Source organism: Erpetoichthys calabaricus, chromosome 1 (genome assembly GCF_900747795.2).
Source record: "Erpetoichthys calabaricus chromosome 1, fErpCal1.3, whole genome shotgun sequence".
NCBI classification, from domain to species: Eukaryota; Metazoa; Chordata; class Cladistia; order Polypteriformes; family Polypteridae; genus Erpetoichthys; species Erpetoichthys calabaricus.
The window spans coordinates 315,818,762-315,836,060 of record NC_041394.2 but is presented as its reverse complement, the minus strand read 5'-3'; the positions used below and the strand labels follow the sequence as shown (position 1 = coordinate 315,836,060).

The 17,299-nt window shown below is 41.9% G+C and overlaps 1 non-coding gene across 1 annotated transcript; it reads right to left on the bottom strand.

The window, feature by feature from the left end:
- Positions 1-2,290: 2,290 nt before the first annotated feature.
- On the bottom strand, positions 2,291-2,362 carry trnad-guc (transfer RNA aspartic acid (anticodon GUC)). Its single transcript has one exon. It is a non-coding gene; the product is annotated as a tRNA-Asp (tRNA).
- Between the last annotated feature and the right edge of the window lie 14,937 nt (positions 2,363-17,299).

Below are 17,299 nucleotides of genomic sequence, written 5' to 3'. Positions count from 1 at the left end.
ACGAGAATCCACCTCTACTCAGAGTCTACTGACAACCCGTGAAAGAGAGTACTGTAGTGAAGAGCGGCGAAGTCCTGCGCGGCATAGGCCACGCCCATAGGGCTGCTTCCCGCAACTTCTCTTCATTACCTCCAGGCCGTGCGCTTTTCAAGGAGAGCGCTAAAGATACTGAACAGAAGACTTAATGCTGACAGAAAATAAAAAAGCTAAAATTGCTGTCATGCATTCTGGAGGCCAGTAGCACAAGGTAACGGAAGCTTAATAATTATTTTTTACGTTAAGTGCAAATGTGTGCTGCGCAGCTCCACGCATTTGAGAAGTGCCTCTGCTACGATATCTTTCTGCCATTTTAACTATTGCATCACTGTATGACATAACAACAGCAAATAAAGTTAAGATAAGCATTGGTGCCTGTGGATATACATCGTGCTAAAATGCAGCGGCTTTATTCCGTAATGGCATGCTTGCATTCCCAATTAGATAGTAATGGGCCGTGGCCAACTGCGCACACTGGCAGTCTTCTCGGAGTCCCCGCTGTGGTGACTACGTGACCCAAACACTTCGTTGACACTTTGCTGACTTCGGCTTAAGTTCTGCGGTTCTGGATGGCAGCAAACACTTCCTCTAGGATTGGCTTCAGCTGCCCTGTGCCCCAGCCCTTGTTAAGAAGATAGATGCTCCTTAAAAAAAAACGTTTAGGGGGGCGCGATTAAAACTGTTATGAAAACTCGGGTCGCAAATGTTGAGAAACTCTGGTCTAGTGGCAGTAGGCAACCTTGGCAACACAAACAAATAACCTTCTGTAGGGTGACAATAAAAGCAATCGTAAGTTAGCCTTTTTCAGTTATCACCGTCTAGTGGTCTACAGAACAGAAACATGAATTCACATCCGTGTATCAGCATTTAATAATGTCATTAACGAGTGTTTGGTGTTGACTTTTTGTGATGACACCATGGAAGACGAACAGGGCAGCTGGTGAAGTGAAGTGCACAGCTAGGTCACCTTTTAAAATGACGGAATATCACAGCAATGGTTTGCTTTTTTTTACCTTCTTCAAACAACATGGATACGCAGTTTTCGTGTTATGTGTGAAATCTCAAGGCGCACATCAATACTCGATAATGTCTTTGGCTTGAAAGATTGGCTTATTCGGTAAGTTTAAGGTTTTTTTCTTTTACCTATGGACTTGTGCACATTTTAAGCCCAACGAACTGATAAAGCATTTTTAAACGTATAGAAATGTTTCAGATTAGAACACAGCTGTATGTAACAAATTGCTATATTTGTGAATAAATAACTGGCCTGAAAACAGCTAACTAATCCTTTAACATGCAAACAAACACGAAACAACAAGACGAGCGGCGTATTAAACTTGGTATTGCTGTTCATTGCAAGGGCACCACATACTGTGGTCCTGGCCGATAGCCACAAGTAGATTTTGCAGCCGCTCGAAGTAACATGGGCGGACCTGGGGAGGGGGCGGGATAAATGTCAATCAAATTCCAGTTCAGCGATTCACGTTGTTACTAGTGCAGGACTTCAGCGAATCATGTTGTTGTCAGTACACATCAATCAAACGTTAATTTGTTCAAATTATCTCGGCAGTTGCAAGTAGTCCGGTGCTATCTCATGTACTCTGAGAGTCCATCGAATGACCAAAACTCTTGTAGCGTGGCAGGGAGGGGAGTTATTTTATAAGGGGGTATCTGCAAATTCTCGTGGCACCATTCAGTCTCTGAATAATATTGTTTAGCCTCTAAGTAAAGTTTTGAAAATATCGAAAAGGGACGATCCCTTCCTTGTGCACTTCGCTGCCGGGAGACCCCGACACTTGGGCCATCGCGACCCTGAAAAAGAGTCTGTGTGTGGTGAACACCTTAGTAGTGCGCGTGTTTTGTTTTTTTTTTGATCGAAGCCTTCTAAAACGGCTGCGGGTACTTCATAATCTGAGTGTATCAGGGGTTTAATTAAAGCCGCGATATTGTCTTATCCGAAGCTGAAACCCTGCGGTACGTGGAAACGTCGAATTAGAAAAAAAGTGAGTGTTTGATGCTGATTACCTTTCAGGCACAAGAGTTTGGGTGAAAACGCCATTTTCCTGGCTTCGCTTGTAAATTTTATCTGAAATGAGAGCGGAGCAGTAAGACGTGGCTTGAAAACGCAACGTTTTAATTGGGGGTGATTCTCGCAGTCATTCATCCCACGACATCTGTAAAGTTTGTTTTAAGAAAGACGGATTGGTTAAATGGCCGAAATGAAAAGAATCTTTTAACGAAAAATGAATGCGCTCTCCCCGTCGGGGAATCGAACCCCGGTCTCCCGCGTGACAGGCGGGGATACTAACCACTATACTAACGAGGAGTTAGCTGAGGAAAGTGTTGTTGCAGATGCTCTTATGGTGTAAATATGACTCAAGGAAAAATTGGAGTTAAGACTGCTGAGAGAAGACGTTATCATTATTTATAATGCGTGCTTCGAATACAAGTATACTTAGATGGCGTTGCAGCATTTCGGAAATGACAGGCAGTGGATTTAAGCAGATATTCCGTACGCCCGCCCCTTCATTATCTATAATAGTACTAAACCACTACCGATATAATCTACTGTCGGACACTTAAGAAACGATCGTTAAAAAAGTGCAGTATTAGCACGCAAATAATCTGTAGTAGATTCGTAACGTTTCTGTTAAAGAAAAGCTATATATAATATAAAACGTAGTAGTTTATAATTGAATACTTTAATATATATCTTACAGGATATAAAAACAAGAATTGGAATTGGTACTCGTGTACTGCACGGACGGCTAGTACCCTTTTCGGTACTTGTGTAGTAAATGGACGGCCAAAGAATTATAAGGACAGTTGTTCATGTTAAATACGGTCACATAACAATATACAATTAAGCAAATTTCTTTTTTTTTGTATTTTGTATAAATGTAAATAGTAAATCTTATAAACTTTACCACAAACTTTTGTGTTTAAAATCGTTTTGCCCCATCGCGGAATCGAACTTTTGTCCCCTCGGCACGGCCGAAATGCTGGAAGTACAGCGCATTGGTTATGTCAACTGTTGTGCAGATGGCCGTCAGGCTGAACTACTGCGGATGTAATATATTTTTCGCCACTCTCTTTGTGGGGGCACTGTTTTGCCCTTTTCTTTTGTGCCGGCAACATCTACTACTACAGTAAACGGGCAACTTTTTGAAACACTTTCTTTCTTAACGAAAACACTTGCTGTTGTTCGGCAGACGCACACATTTGATTTTGACCTCAGAAGTATTACGGAGTAAAAGCTGAAATTTTGTAAATTTGATTCATTTGTGGCTAATATCTTAAATTTATTAGTATAACTTTGATGCTTTTTACTTTGTGTCAAGTCAAAATGAAGCTACTACCTTTATTTGGTCCTCAGAAGGAAGACACAACTCAGAAGAACACAGTTGTCTTTGGAAAAAGAGAAGATGTCCCAAAGTTGAAGTCCTGAAAGAATTTATCCTTCAGGCTGCAAAATACAAAGATTAATCATTTAAATTTATAGATAGAACTTTTTGAAAAGGTGGAGGAGCACAACATTAAGAAGAACTGGGTCAGACTGAAACAGAATGCTTCACCACACTGCAAGGCTGCATTCTGCATGAATCAGTTGTTAAAAGCAATGAACAACCAGTACAGAAAAACTGTCAGGGACACACGAACACACTTTGGGTAGAGGTGGGTGAAAAACAGAAGGCATCTAATCTGGGCCCCCCTGGTCTACATGTGCAGGTTCTTTCGCTTAGAGCTAAAACAGAGTCCCAACAGCCATCATCGTGTATACACACAGGTTCCACCAGAGTCAGAGGGAAATCCATTCATTGTCTTTGTAAAGCACACTGCCTGAATCAGGACATGGGGTTGACAATCTGGAGAGTGTTCAAGGCAAAACAGAGATGAGTAATGGAGAAGGATAAATGACTCAGCTTCGGGAACCCATAAGTCTGGAGTAATAGGGAAAGATACAAAAAACAGCAGTTCTCTCTTATGGTCTGAGTGTAGTCTGCCAAATAATATAGTGGCCCCTTGATAACTTGCAAGAATTATCATGGATTGTTTAAAGCCACCATGGTGCTGTAATGATAAACATACATGAGTTAACTATTTTTCTCTGTGCTTTCAAATATATTACCCGACCTGTTGATTGATGACATTTGTGAAAGTAATTATTCTGCATTATGGTAATGATATTTTATTACGGGCAACTGCTTTACTTGCACCAAATTTGTATTTTCTGTGACTGTTAATGTACATATTTTTTCTTTTTTCCTTTTTAGTCTCTTCAGCTTTGAGCCAAAGGCATACTCTACATAGTCACAGGTTTTCAGGCTGGTAAAGAGGTGCCCGAATGGAACAGAAGAAAGAGGAAACCCTAGGGACTCCACCCCTCTTGGAAAAGAAGAACCCACAGTGTTAATGGGAAAGCTTTTCCAAGTACCAGTTTGGGTAAACAGCTGACTTAGTTCTGTATGTCCGGTAGGAGTTCTGGAAACTCTGCATGGACAGCAGGCAGAGGCACAAACACAATGAACTCACTGCAAAGAAGAGATACTGTAGCTTCACAGTAAAAGCCAGAGGAGCTGGACATGCTAAGACAGCTGTTCCTCTGACTTTGTGACCCAGAAGCCCAATCGGGATGTGCTGTGAAGGAGTGTCACCCAAATTAGGAGAACCCAGTTAGATAGATAGATAGATAGATAGACCTTTATTTGATTTCCTATAGAAGCTCTTTAAATAAATTAATGCAGGTGTATTGCTGCTGGTATAATGGACCCCCCATTGGTGTTTCTTGACACACATCTGCTGAATGATTTATTGGCTGAAAGGCCTCAGTGTTGATGTGTCAGAGGGTATGTACAGTATTGTTCATACTGGTGCCCAGTTTCGTTTTAATTCTCTCGTTTGCTACGGGTTCAAGAGTGCATCCCATAACTAAGTCTGCCCTTTTAATTAGCTTGTTGATTCGGTGGGCCTCTCTTGAAGTGATGTTACCAGCCCAGCACACCACAGCTTTGAACACTGCACTGGCCATCAGAGAGTTGTAGAAGATGTGAAGGATGTCACTTCCCACATTAAAGAAACACATTCTCCTAGGGAAGAAGAGCCTGCTTGTCAATTCTTATGTAATGTGGATCCCCAAATAACTGTAGGAGTGGACCGGCTCTAAATCCAGTCCTTGAATAGCAACCAGCCATAGAGGATCTTTGGTGCAGCAAAAGTCAATAAGTATTTCCTTGGTTTTGCTGATGTCAATTGCAGACAATTCTCTTTGCACCAAGAGACAAAGTTCTCCACCTGACTCCTATACTCTGTCTCCCCCCCCCCCCTTATCGATTCACCTGATAAGTGAAGAATCATCTGAGAATTTCTGCCAGTGACATGACCTGGTGTTATATTTATAGTCTGAGTTGTATATAGAAATGGAGACCAGACTGTTCTTAGTGGTATTCCAGCGTTGCTCACGTCCATATCAGAGGCACAGTCCTGGAGTCTCATAAACTGCGGTCGGTCTGCCTGACAGGTAGTCCATTATCCAGGACACTGTAGGCTCATCCACTTGCATATCTCAGAGTTTACCCTTTAACAGGGATGGTTGGATGGTATTTCACAAATAAGGTGAAACATACAACCTGAGGGGAAGTGTGTAAAGTTTCCATGGGCAGGCAACCCAGCAGTTGTTACAGATGCCTGGACCTAAGACCATAGAGAGTCAGAAGAGCCCTGGGAGAAATCCACAAGCCATCTAAATAAAATGTATTATTATTATTATCAGGTGGCAGTACACAGTGCCCACATGGTATGGGTGCAACCAATGAGCAACAGGAGAAGTCAGTGACACACATAGCATGACTGGTGCTTAGTTAATGGATTCAGAAATGCAGGGCCTCTGGAGAGATGGCCTCAGCTCTTTACAAAGAAAGTCTCTTGACCCCAGAAGTATCATACTGTATATCATTTACAAACCTACTAAGTCCAGTTTAGGGCCATGGAGACTGGAGCCTATGACAATAACGCTTGGTGCAAGGTAGGAAACATCCCTGAACAGGGCTGTAATCATTCACAGGGCCCACTCATGGACACTGTCACACTTACTTAGAAATTCACTGAAAGCAGCCCAAGGTTGGATTATAAAGCTGCCTTTGTACTATTGGCCTATTCAGTATAGAGTTGGGAGACCAGTTTGGGCAACCACTTAACAGGTGAAAGGAAAAGAAGAAGAGGACAGAGCTGTGAGTGAGAAAGAAGTTAAAACGGAGAGCCATTCATGGTGCTTATGCAGTACTTTTGTAAGTGGGGAAGCGATTGAGTACCCCTGATGGACACCAGGGGTCCATGTCATGTATAGTAAGGCACAGAATGGCAGCTGGCTTTGTTTTTGGTGGCTTACTTTGTGGTTGTCCTTTTGTTTAGCACTCCCTTGTGCCTATTTGAAGTATAACAGGTATCGACATAGGAGACAGATACACAGTTACCAATTCAGCCGTGAATGATCCGGCATGTTTTTCCTTCACCTTAGAGGGCCCAATAATCTTGCCTGCTGCTTGGGCTACAGGAAATGCCATGAAAACTGTAAATACACAACAAGAGAAGGCATACAGTAGCTCTCTGTTACTTGTCTCTCTCTTCTCCATTCTCTTCTAGCAGCATGCAGATTTTCCTTTGTCATTCCAGACTGCTCTTGATCTCTCCTGCAGCCTCCTGAGCTTCCCACCGTGCTTACGGTGCTTTGTAAATCTCAGTGGAGTCACCCAACACCTGAAAACCTTGGAAAAACGTGGTCTTTCATTGCCTCAGAAGCGGACATCTCCCAGTCTGCCAGTCACTACAGCACAGTCAACATTCTCTTTACCTTATTGTTTGGTTGATTTGGCTCAGCTTTGCATATAAAGGGTCGTGTTGAGATAACCCAGGGCCTTCACAGCATCTAGTGTGTGTCTGTGCAGGCGTGTTTGTTAGTATGAATGTTTGGTTGCCACTCATTAATAACTACCATTACTCATTGCACTTATTGACAGTAGGAATTAACTTTTGTGAAGCTTTTGGACGTGGACTGTACAAGCAAAAGGGGAAATGACAGGAAAAACAAAGAATCAGGGCATAGCCAGCTCATAATAAGCAAGTGTTTGGTGATTGTGCAGGCCTTTTGTCAGGTTTAGAGTCATTGTTCTCTTTTGTAACCGAATCTGACTGTTTCATGTCATACTGTACCTCTATAGGAATTCGCACGTTGGCATCCTGCCTTCAGATTCCACGCCCAATGGCTTTCTTTGTGGAGTCTGCATGTTCCTTCCATGTTACTCTGGCTTTTCCTCACATATGCCAATAAATGTGTTCTGTTAGGTGACTTGGCGATTGCAGATTGTCTACTTGTGACTGGAGCTGATGCTGTCAGAACTCAGTTCCCCCTCAACTCAGAACTGGATTGAGTGAGTTTGAGAATGTTACGTTCTGAATTTACAAATAATTATGGTGTGCAGAGTACTGATGTTAATGTCAAACAGTGCTATTCTGTACATCTTTTATTTGTACCGATGATCCTAGTACTGTATTTTACACTTCATTTGTGTATATTTACTTCAAAGTGGTATTTCTTAGTTAAATACACAGCAAAGAGAAGAAGAAGAAAATCCATATAGTATTTTCAATGGATTTAGACCTTTGTTTTAGTGTCTCAGTTTGTTTTCAATATGTTCGTAAAGCTTAAAGTAATAATCCCCTATATATTTAGAACTAAGCAAGCATTTGCTTTCAATGATTTAACATCCACCAAATTAAAAGGATGTGTCTGTCTGTGTGCTTGTCCAGTTGCTGTGTCTCTGTCATTTCTAAAGATGGTGCATCACAAACATTTTTAGTAATAAAATGCATTGCATTTGTCATTCCAACAGATGGTGCATCACAGACATTAACACTGCATAACAAATGGCATATAACAGGGACGTGCACATTGTATGGTGCGCCGCAAATGTTCATGCTGACGGCTATGTTGATTACTTCAGAAATGAACCCGGGCAGCACAGCTAGTATCGAGTATTTTGCGAAGCCATTAATATTGGTGTTAGCTATTAAATAAAATTAATTTGTCATTTTCATAATACTTGTTTTTTCACGATATGCAGATTGGCAGCTTGTTGCTCTGACATGTAGTAAGAATTGCACTCTACTCTGTACATGTGATCATATTTCTACTACTACTACTAAAATTCATTAAGTCACTTGAAGTGTTAGCAGAGAAGGGACAGCATGACTGTTTAAACAGACTTTAATAAACTGGTTTGAATGTTACAACTTCATCTGTCCTTATTTTGGCAGACATACAGACTGAAGAAATTCTCCCCTATTACTACCTGTAGTCTACACAATATAACTGCAATTACACCTATAGACGTTGGTTTTTAAATTGGCATCATACCGCAGTAATAATTTGCTTGTTATATCCTACAAGCAAAATACATGAAAAATTAAAAATGTCTGGGCCAGGGCTTTAAGTGGTGCGCCTCATCATTTTGTGGTTAAAAGAATACTAAATTATTATTCATTGAAAGGACCACAGGGAGAAAAAAGCCACTTTCTTCTTCTGGGCTGTTGGTCTCTTGCACTTTTGTTACTCTTTTGACCACTTGTTCATTAACACTTTAGCTCATGTGTAAGGACTTTTATTTAAATAACAGGTGACATCACCACTGCAATGGGTTCAGTCAGTGTTGTCAGGTTGGTGGGTTTCCTGCCCAACTCGGCTATTTTTGATTGGTGTTTGCAGAAAAAATAAAAAGGGCTTTTATGGGTTGCATTTTTTGGGTGACTTTTCTAAAAATAATGCAGTATTTTAGGCTATTTTTCAATCCCTCTCCTCTGCATTATCACCACTTTTTCCATCCATTTGACACCACGTCCCGTGCTTTTAGCAAGTGTATATATATCCTTTATCGTTGTAAAATCTCCGAGGGGGACCACCCTGTTGTGTCATGGAATATACCTATTCTATCACTCTTCAACTGTATGTATCTAATCCTCTCACTCTTGATGCTGCCCCACAACTTACTGGTGTTGTTTTTTATCTACATGAGATATTGGGGTAAATTTACTATTTTTAAAGTGTCCTTGGGCTGTACATTTTTTAAGGGTCTAGTAACAAGTTACAATGGACATCCTTTAGACAGATGCTTCTTTTTTAGATCTGGTTTGAAGGAGCATGTACTGTATTTGAACAGCCCAGTTCACTATGACACATGCTAAAGGAATGGAATTGCTTGAGTTTATGTAGGGTAGGATAGTTTTCGTAACATGGCTATAAAGCACACAATTCTAAACCAATCAGGATTAAGATAAGCGTTTGGTCCATCTTATATCCCACATTTTGTATTGATAGGAGGGCACAAAGTCTTTGGCAACAAACTTTATCATTTAAATAGGAATTTCGTATATAAAATAACTACAGTTAATGAATATTCAATGATTTCCTCATCTCCAGGGTAAATACACTGGCACAGAAAAGAACACAAAGTTACACTTACACTTATGCAATTTACTGTGATCTGTACACATGACAATACTGTGTGGCAGATGGCTGGGGCCCTTGCCCGGCTGGGATGCCCCTGTGATGGAAGGACCGAGGGAGAGGACAGCTCCACGGCAGTACCTTCCCCAAAATATGAGAGGGCAAACCCCCTGGATTGCATCTGGGCCACTGGCTTGGAGTTTGGGAGCTCAACCCTGCTGGGGCTCGTCGCCACAGCCAGGGGGCGCCTGCAAAGTCCCAGAGCCCTGAGCTGCAGCACTTCTGAGTGAGAAGAGGATACGGGTACACCTGGAGTACTTCTGGGTGCCCATGCATCACTTCCGCCACACCCAGGAGTGCTGCTGGAAGAGGATCAGAGTGCACCAGGAGCACTTCCAGTTGCACTATAAAGGAGGCCGCTTCACACCGTTCGAGGAGGCAGTCAGGAGGTGGTGGACAAAGCTTGTGTGGAGAGGAGTGGAGGTGGCAGAGAAGAGAAAGAAACAAAGAAAAAGGATTTGAGGAGTATTGTGGGACTGTGTTGTACTTGTGGAGAATGGGGAAAACGCTCCCCCCAAGGGAAAAGAAACGGAGCGTGTTGGTGTTGCACTTGTGTGTCAATGTGCCTGTCTGTGTTCAGGTTTGGGGGAGCTGTATGTCCCTGTGCCTTTCACAACTGCTACTCATACTAGCAATGTTACAGCTTATCAGCCGTCTGAGGAGTACTTGAGAGTGAATATTGTTTAGTAAGATGAGTTTGGTTATTAATGAGGCTGTCATAAAAAAGTGCAAAGTCACTTTCTTTACCTCTTTCAAAGTAAGAGTGTTGACTTTGGTGTGTCTTGCACACAATCGGCCAGTCTGTCGTGTTTTGGGAGGATGGGACACACAGGTGCTGTACACAATGGCATATAAACCCTTAGAAGTGTTGAGTTGCCTATTTGACCATGGCTAAGTTGGCTGACTCTGCAGCCTCGTAATCAAGAGCATTTGGGTTTTGGAGAAAAATTAATTCAAATAACACTTGAGGGGCGGCACGGTGGCGCAGTGGGTAGCGCTGCTGCCTCGCAGTTGGGAGATCTGGGGACCTGGGTTCACTTCCCGGGTCCTCCCTGCGTGGAGTTTGCATGTTCTTCCCGTGTCTGCGTGGGTTTCCTCCCACAGTCCAAAGACATGCAGGTTAGGTGGATTGGCGTTTCTAAATTGGCCCTAGTGTGTGTTTGGTGTGTGGGTGTGTTTGTGTGTGTCCTGCGGTGGGTTGGCACCCTGCCTGGGATTGGTTCCTGCCTTGTGCCCTGTGTTGGCTGGAATTGGCTCCAGCTGACCCCCGTGACCCTGTGTTCGGATTCAGCGGGTTGGAAAATGGATGGATAACACTTGAGAGTACCTATCGTGTTTGATGTAGCAAGTTATTTATAAACTTGGTTGAAATGGTAGCTGAACACTTTCACATTGCATTTCTGTACTTCCATCATCATCATGCTTGACAAGTACAAGAATTAAGTCAGAATTTACAGTGATCCCATCTACGTTAGCACATGTAGTGTCTGACTATAAATGATTGATGTTCTAGATTTTACATTTATTGTGTTGAAAACACCAGGAGATTGAGCTACACGCAAGATGAAAATTCCTCTTTCCATTTCTTTCATAATTCTATTGAAATGGGATTCTTGTAAATTCTTATCTGCTTGTCTAAGGCATCGTTGTTTAGATGGTCTTTGCATTAGTATCTCTCTGTCATAGATCAACACATGCTAGCTGTGGTGTGGAGTCTGTCGTCTCTCATCTTGTTTTAATGGCAATTTAAGGTTTTTTAATTCAGCTCCTCTTTTCTTCACCCAAAATTGACACACTAAAAATCACAAAAGAGAGAGAAGCCTGATGCTTGGCTTAGTAGCACATATTTGGTTTCAGAAAGTATTCTAACCCTTTCATGTTTTACACATTTTATTAATGTTGCAGCCTTGTCTTAAAATCATGTTAGTTTTTTTCCTCCACATCAAGCAACACACACTACCCCCAATTCCAGCTCCAGCTTTTTTGCTGCCCTTACCAAAAGTGAAAATATTGTGCCCAGACTAATGACTGGCAAATCAAGGAGCATGTAGTGTTTTCCACGTACATGTATGTCTGACAAAATGCCTCCCAACCCCAGGCTTTGCTGCCCTAGGTGACCACCTACGTATATCGTAGAGCTGACCCTGAATTGCCCAGATTGAGAGAACAGGATCTTGGAAGTTTTGGCAAATTTATTAAAAATAAAAAACTAAAATATCACAGACACAAATATTCATCTCATTATATTGGTCATCATTGAGATTTTTCCACACTTTGTTTGGACTCCACTTGTCGTTTCAATTGATTGGACATGAATAGGAAAGGCACACAACTCTTTGTTTGAGGCAATGTGTATTGGAGCAAAAAGCAAGTCATGAGGTCGAAGGGATTGCCTGCAGAGCTGAGAGACAGGATTGTGCTGAGGCCCAGGAAGGCTATAAGAAGTTCTAAAGCATTGAAGGAGCCCAAGAACATAGTGGTCTTCATAATTCTTAAATGGAATAAGTTGGAAACAACCATGACTCATCTCAGAGCTGGCCACCCTGCCAAACTGGGCAATTGTGTGAGTAGGGCCTTGATATGAGTAACAGTGGTGACCAAGAACCTGATGATCACACTGACAGAGCACCAGAGATCCTGTGTGGAGATAGAAAAAACCTTCAGAAGCACAATCATCACTGCTATACTCCATTGATGGGGGCTTTATGACAGATAGAAAACTCTTTTCAGTAGAGGATACATGGAGGCCTAAAGGGCTGTCAGACTGTGAGGAACATGATTCTCTGGTCAGATGAAAGCAAGATCAGTGCCCTGTCTGGAAGGAAACCAGGTACAGCTTATCGTCTGTGCAATACCATTCCAATTGTGAAAAATATTGGTGGTAGAATCATGCTGTGGGCTTCACAGGCAGGGACTGGGAGACTAGTCAGATAATGAAAACCTGCTCCAGAGTGCTCTGGTCCTCAGACAGGGCTGCAGGTTTACCCTCCAACAGGACAATGACTCTTAAGCACAAAGCAAAGGCTCACACTCACTTTGGAGAGACCTGAAAATAGCTGTCCACTGCAGAGAATGAATGGCAGGAAATTCACAAATTCAAGTGTGCGAAGCTTGTCACGTCAGACACAAGGAGACTCAACAATGGAATTGCCGAAGGTGGTTCAATGAAGTACAAAGGTCTGTGCTGTCTGTTGAGGCTGTGTCAAGAAATGATTGGCTGTAGGCGAGAATGGTGCTTGTGTTGTCAGCATGAAGGATTGGAAAGTGAATCACAATAGCCATAAACAAGCACCACAGTCAGTTTGGCACTGCAGCTTGTAGGGCCATGTCGAAGGGGTACAAGTATATTTGGAAGCCATGCTAACTTGTCAGGAGTGTTAGCACAGATGAGCAAAGGGTCGCAGGAGATGCACTTGCCGAGACAGCTCAACGCCACTAATTGAGGATATTTTATCCCTAAATAGACAAATCCCTCCAGACAAAGGAGCAGCTTCAGTGACAGACTGAGGAGATCGTTCCTCCCCCAAACTATGCAACTCTTCAATTCCACACAGAGGGGTAAACGTTAACATTATTCAAAGTTATTGTCTGTTTTTACCTACATTTTTATTACTCTTTAATTTTTTTTTTTGTATCAGTATGCTGCTGCTGGAGTATGTGAATTTCCCCTTGGGATTAATAAAGTATCTATCTATCTATCTATCTATCTATCTATCTATCTATCTATCTATCTATCTATCTATCTATCTATCTATCTATCTATCTATCTATCTATCTATTTAGAGTTTCACATGTTTATCTGTGACTCTGCAAAAGAGTAGTATAAGTTTTAGAGTAAATAAGCATTTCAAATGTAAACTTCAGTTGTGTACTAGTTATACGTGCATAGATGAACTGTAATTTAACACAAATGTATACCTCTGTCTAGCTGTACTAGAAACTACATGCTAGTAAAAACTAAAACTGTTACAACCAGAACATTAGCAGTGACACACAGATAGTAAGAAATGTGAAAGAGGCAAATGTACCGAATGAAAGGTCAGTACAGCACAGAGAAGTGAAAATAAAATGACTGACATATGAAACGGTAAGAAGCAGTTGTAACTTTTTCACCAGTAGATGGTACTGCACCAGCATAACTAGTATTTCCCTCAAATATCATGCAAAACAGAGCAAATATTCCTCCATTAGGGAATCCAGCCACGTGTGTGACAGACAGGGATACTATTTTCCCCAGAAAATGAAGTTGTCATACCTTTTTCCCACACTTCCCTACTGTTGACATCAAGACAGATTGAGGCCACTCTTTTGCCTGCAGGCTTGAGAACATAATAGCTACACAGCATTGAACGATGACTTAATATTTATTTCCAGCCTTAGCTCCCAAAACCCCAGTGGTTGTAAGTGCTACTTCTGCAAGTGTGTCATTTCTGATGTTGTGCAGATCCTGCCGTAATGTGCTGATCAAGCCTCTTGTTTGACAGGGGCAGGCGACACAGACTGTGTGTTCTTGTCATCTTTTAACTTTAACATTCTGTGTTACCTTCTGACGTGACTGGATGGCCTTTTGTAAATGGGAAGTTATTACATGTGCATGCAGTGGCTTGATGCATGTCTACTTGAATGATGACAAACATTTTTACGTATTGTTTTAGATTTTTGCAAGTTGATGTTGAACTACAGGCCTCAAGAGAGCTGTGAAAAGGTAATCTATAACCGTGGGAAATGTCAGATTGCTGTTATTGCTACTAAAGATGGTGTTAACAGTTATTGGGCCATGTGACACTGAGTACATTAGAACATTACAAGGGGGCTCTGCCCCCTGCTCGCTTCGCTCGCCTACCCCCGGCGTTGGGTATCCTGAAATATATTAGTCGAGCTCGTTCGTTTTGGAGCTTTGCCCGTGGCATTTCGGACATGCGTTGTAGGCGCCTGCGTTCATTGATCTTATCCAGGTGTTTGTATCGTTGAGCTGTATTGTGTTTGAATTTGGTGTAAAGTGTTCAGAGGTTTGTACAATCCCAAGCAGCACATTATTCCTAACTTCACTACGCAGTAGTGCCACTCACAATATGGTGGTGACGCCTGCACCTTCACTCCGTACCATCTTTGTGGACCTGTGGGACCTCCGTAGCCTTTTCCATTTGAATCTGGGCTGCAGCGCAGAATCTTCTTTTTTGTGTGGCTGTGTCGGTAATCGTTAGCTATGAGCGCGTTGTTGCTTCATTTCTCATTCACGTCAGTTGAGCTCTTTCGTTTTTGGGCCATGACTCCTTCGTACGTGGTGGATACAACTTCGCTTGCGGTTTTTGAGACGTGCGCTGTATGCGCCAGGGCAGTACGTCTCATGGTCCCACCGCCGTGTACCTGCGTCCATGCCATCCGGTTTACCATTCTCGGTTAGTAATATGGACAACAATCTGGATGAGAACAGGCCATTCATCCCAACAAAGCTCACCATTCCTATCCACTTAATTTTTCTAAAATAACATCAGGTCTAGTTTTGAAAGTCTTACCGTCTACCACACAACTTGGTAGCTTATTCGTTGTGTCTGTGGTTCTCTGTATAAAGAAAAACTTCCTAATGTTTGTGCAAAATTTACCCTTATCAAGTTTCCAGCTGTGTCCACATGTTCTTGATGAACTCATTTTAAAGTAACAGTCTAACTGTATTAATTTCCTTCATATTTTTAAACACTTCAGTCATGTCTCCTATTAATCTTCTTTTGCTTAAACTGAAACGTCTCAGCTCTTTTAATCTTTCTTCATAATTCATCTCCTGAAACCCTGGAATCAGCTCTTCTCTGGACTTTTTTCAGTGCTGTTATGTCCCGTTTGTAGCCTGGAGACCAAAACTGCACACGGTCTCCAGATGAGGCCTCACCATTGTGTTATAAAGCTTCAGCAGAACCTCCTTGGATTTGTACTCCACACAGCAGGGCGCTATATAACCTGACATTCTGTTAGCCTCCTTAATGACTTTTGAACACTGTCAGACAGTTGATAGTGTTGAGTCCACTACGCTTCCTAAATCCTTTTCATAAGGTGTACTTTCAATTTTCAGACTCCTCCCCACCATTGTGTATTCAAGCCTAACATTTTTACTTCCTACGTGTAATACTTTACGTTCACTGACATTAAACTTCAACTGCCCAAGCCTGTATGCTGTCCAAGTCCCTCTGTAATGATTCAAAGGATTCTAGATTATCTGCCAATCCACCCAGGTTGATATCATATACAAACTTAACCAGCTTGTTACTTATATTCCTATCTAAATCATTTAAATATATTGAAAATAGCAGCAGCCCTAGCACTGACCCCTGTGAAACACCACTCTTAACATCGGCCAGTTCTGATGAGATTCCTCACACCATCACCCTCTGCTTCCTGTGTCTGAGCCAATTCTGCACCCATCTAAAAACATCACCCTGGACTCCCACTTCTTTTAATTTGATGCCCAACCTCTCATGTGTCACCTTATCAAATGCTTTCTGAAAGTCCAGATAAATAATATCATATGCTCCACTTTGATCGTATCCTTTTGTTGCCTCCTCATAGAATTCCAGCATGTTAGTAAAACACGACCTCCCTCTTCTGAACCCATGCTGACTGTTCAGAATAACTCCTTGCCAGATATTGCTCAATCTTATCCTTAATAATTCCTTCTATTAATTTTCCTGTAATGCATGTTAAACTTACTGGCCTATAGTTGCTTGGATCTGCCCTGTCACCCTTTTTATATAATGGGATGGTAGTTGCGCAGTGGGTAGCGCTGCTGCTTTGCAGTTAGGAGACCTGGGTTCGCTGCCAAGGTCCTCCCTGCGTGGAGTTTGCATGTTCTCCCCATGTTTGCGTGTGTTTCCTCCCATAGTCCAAAGACATGCAGGTTAGGTGCATTGGCAGTCCTAAATTGTGCTTGGTGTGTGTGTGTGTGTGCACATGGTGGGTTGGCACCCTACCTGGGGTTTGTTTTCTGCCTTGTGCCCTGCGTTGGCTGGAATTGGCTCCAGCAGACACCCGTGACCCTGTAGTTAGGATATAGCGGGTTGGCTGATGGATGGTATTTGCCATTTTCTAGCCCTTCGGAATCTCTCAAGTGCGGAGTGACTCCCTAACAATATGTGTCAAGGGTTATGAATGTATGAACTTACTAGCCTCCTTAAGAACTCAAGGGTAAATATTATCTGGTCCTGGTGATTTGTTTGATTTCAGACTATTTAATATAAGCAGTACTTCTCCTTCTACATAGCATTAAGAATGTTACATTTAATAATTATCACAAAGGGCTCCTTCAATCTACCATTAGGCTTTTGTGAAGATGTGACAAACTTTTGTAAAATAATCAATGACGGTAAACATGAGAGAGGACAATCACTCTCTTGAGAAATGTGTTGGGTGTTGTAACTTAAAAAGGTTACCAAGAGTACTGAGTTTGAAACTAGGTTGGTGTTACTGTCATGATTCTCTTCACTCTGGTTTATTGCTTTGTTTTATATTTGTACTATAATGTAAATTATTTTGCACAATGCTTTGAGATTGTCCATAATCTCCATGCTGCTATATAAAATAATGAATACCCAATTGACTTTCCTCTGCATTGTCCTATTAATATTACATTACAGAAATAAATATCAAATTCCAATTTATTATCCACTGCACATATTACATAATAAGCCTTTATTCAATTATTAATGTATTGGAATCTAT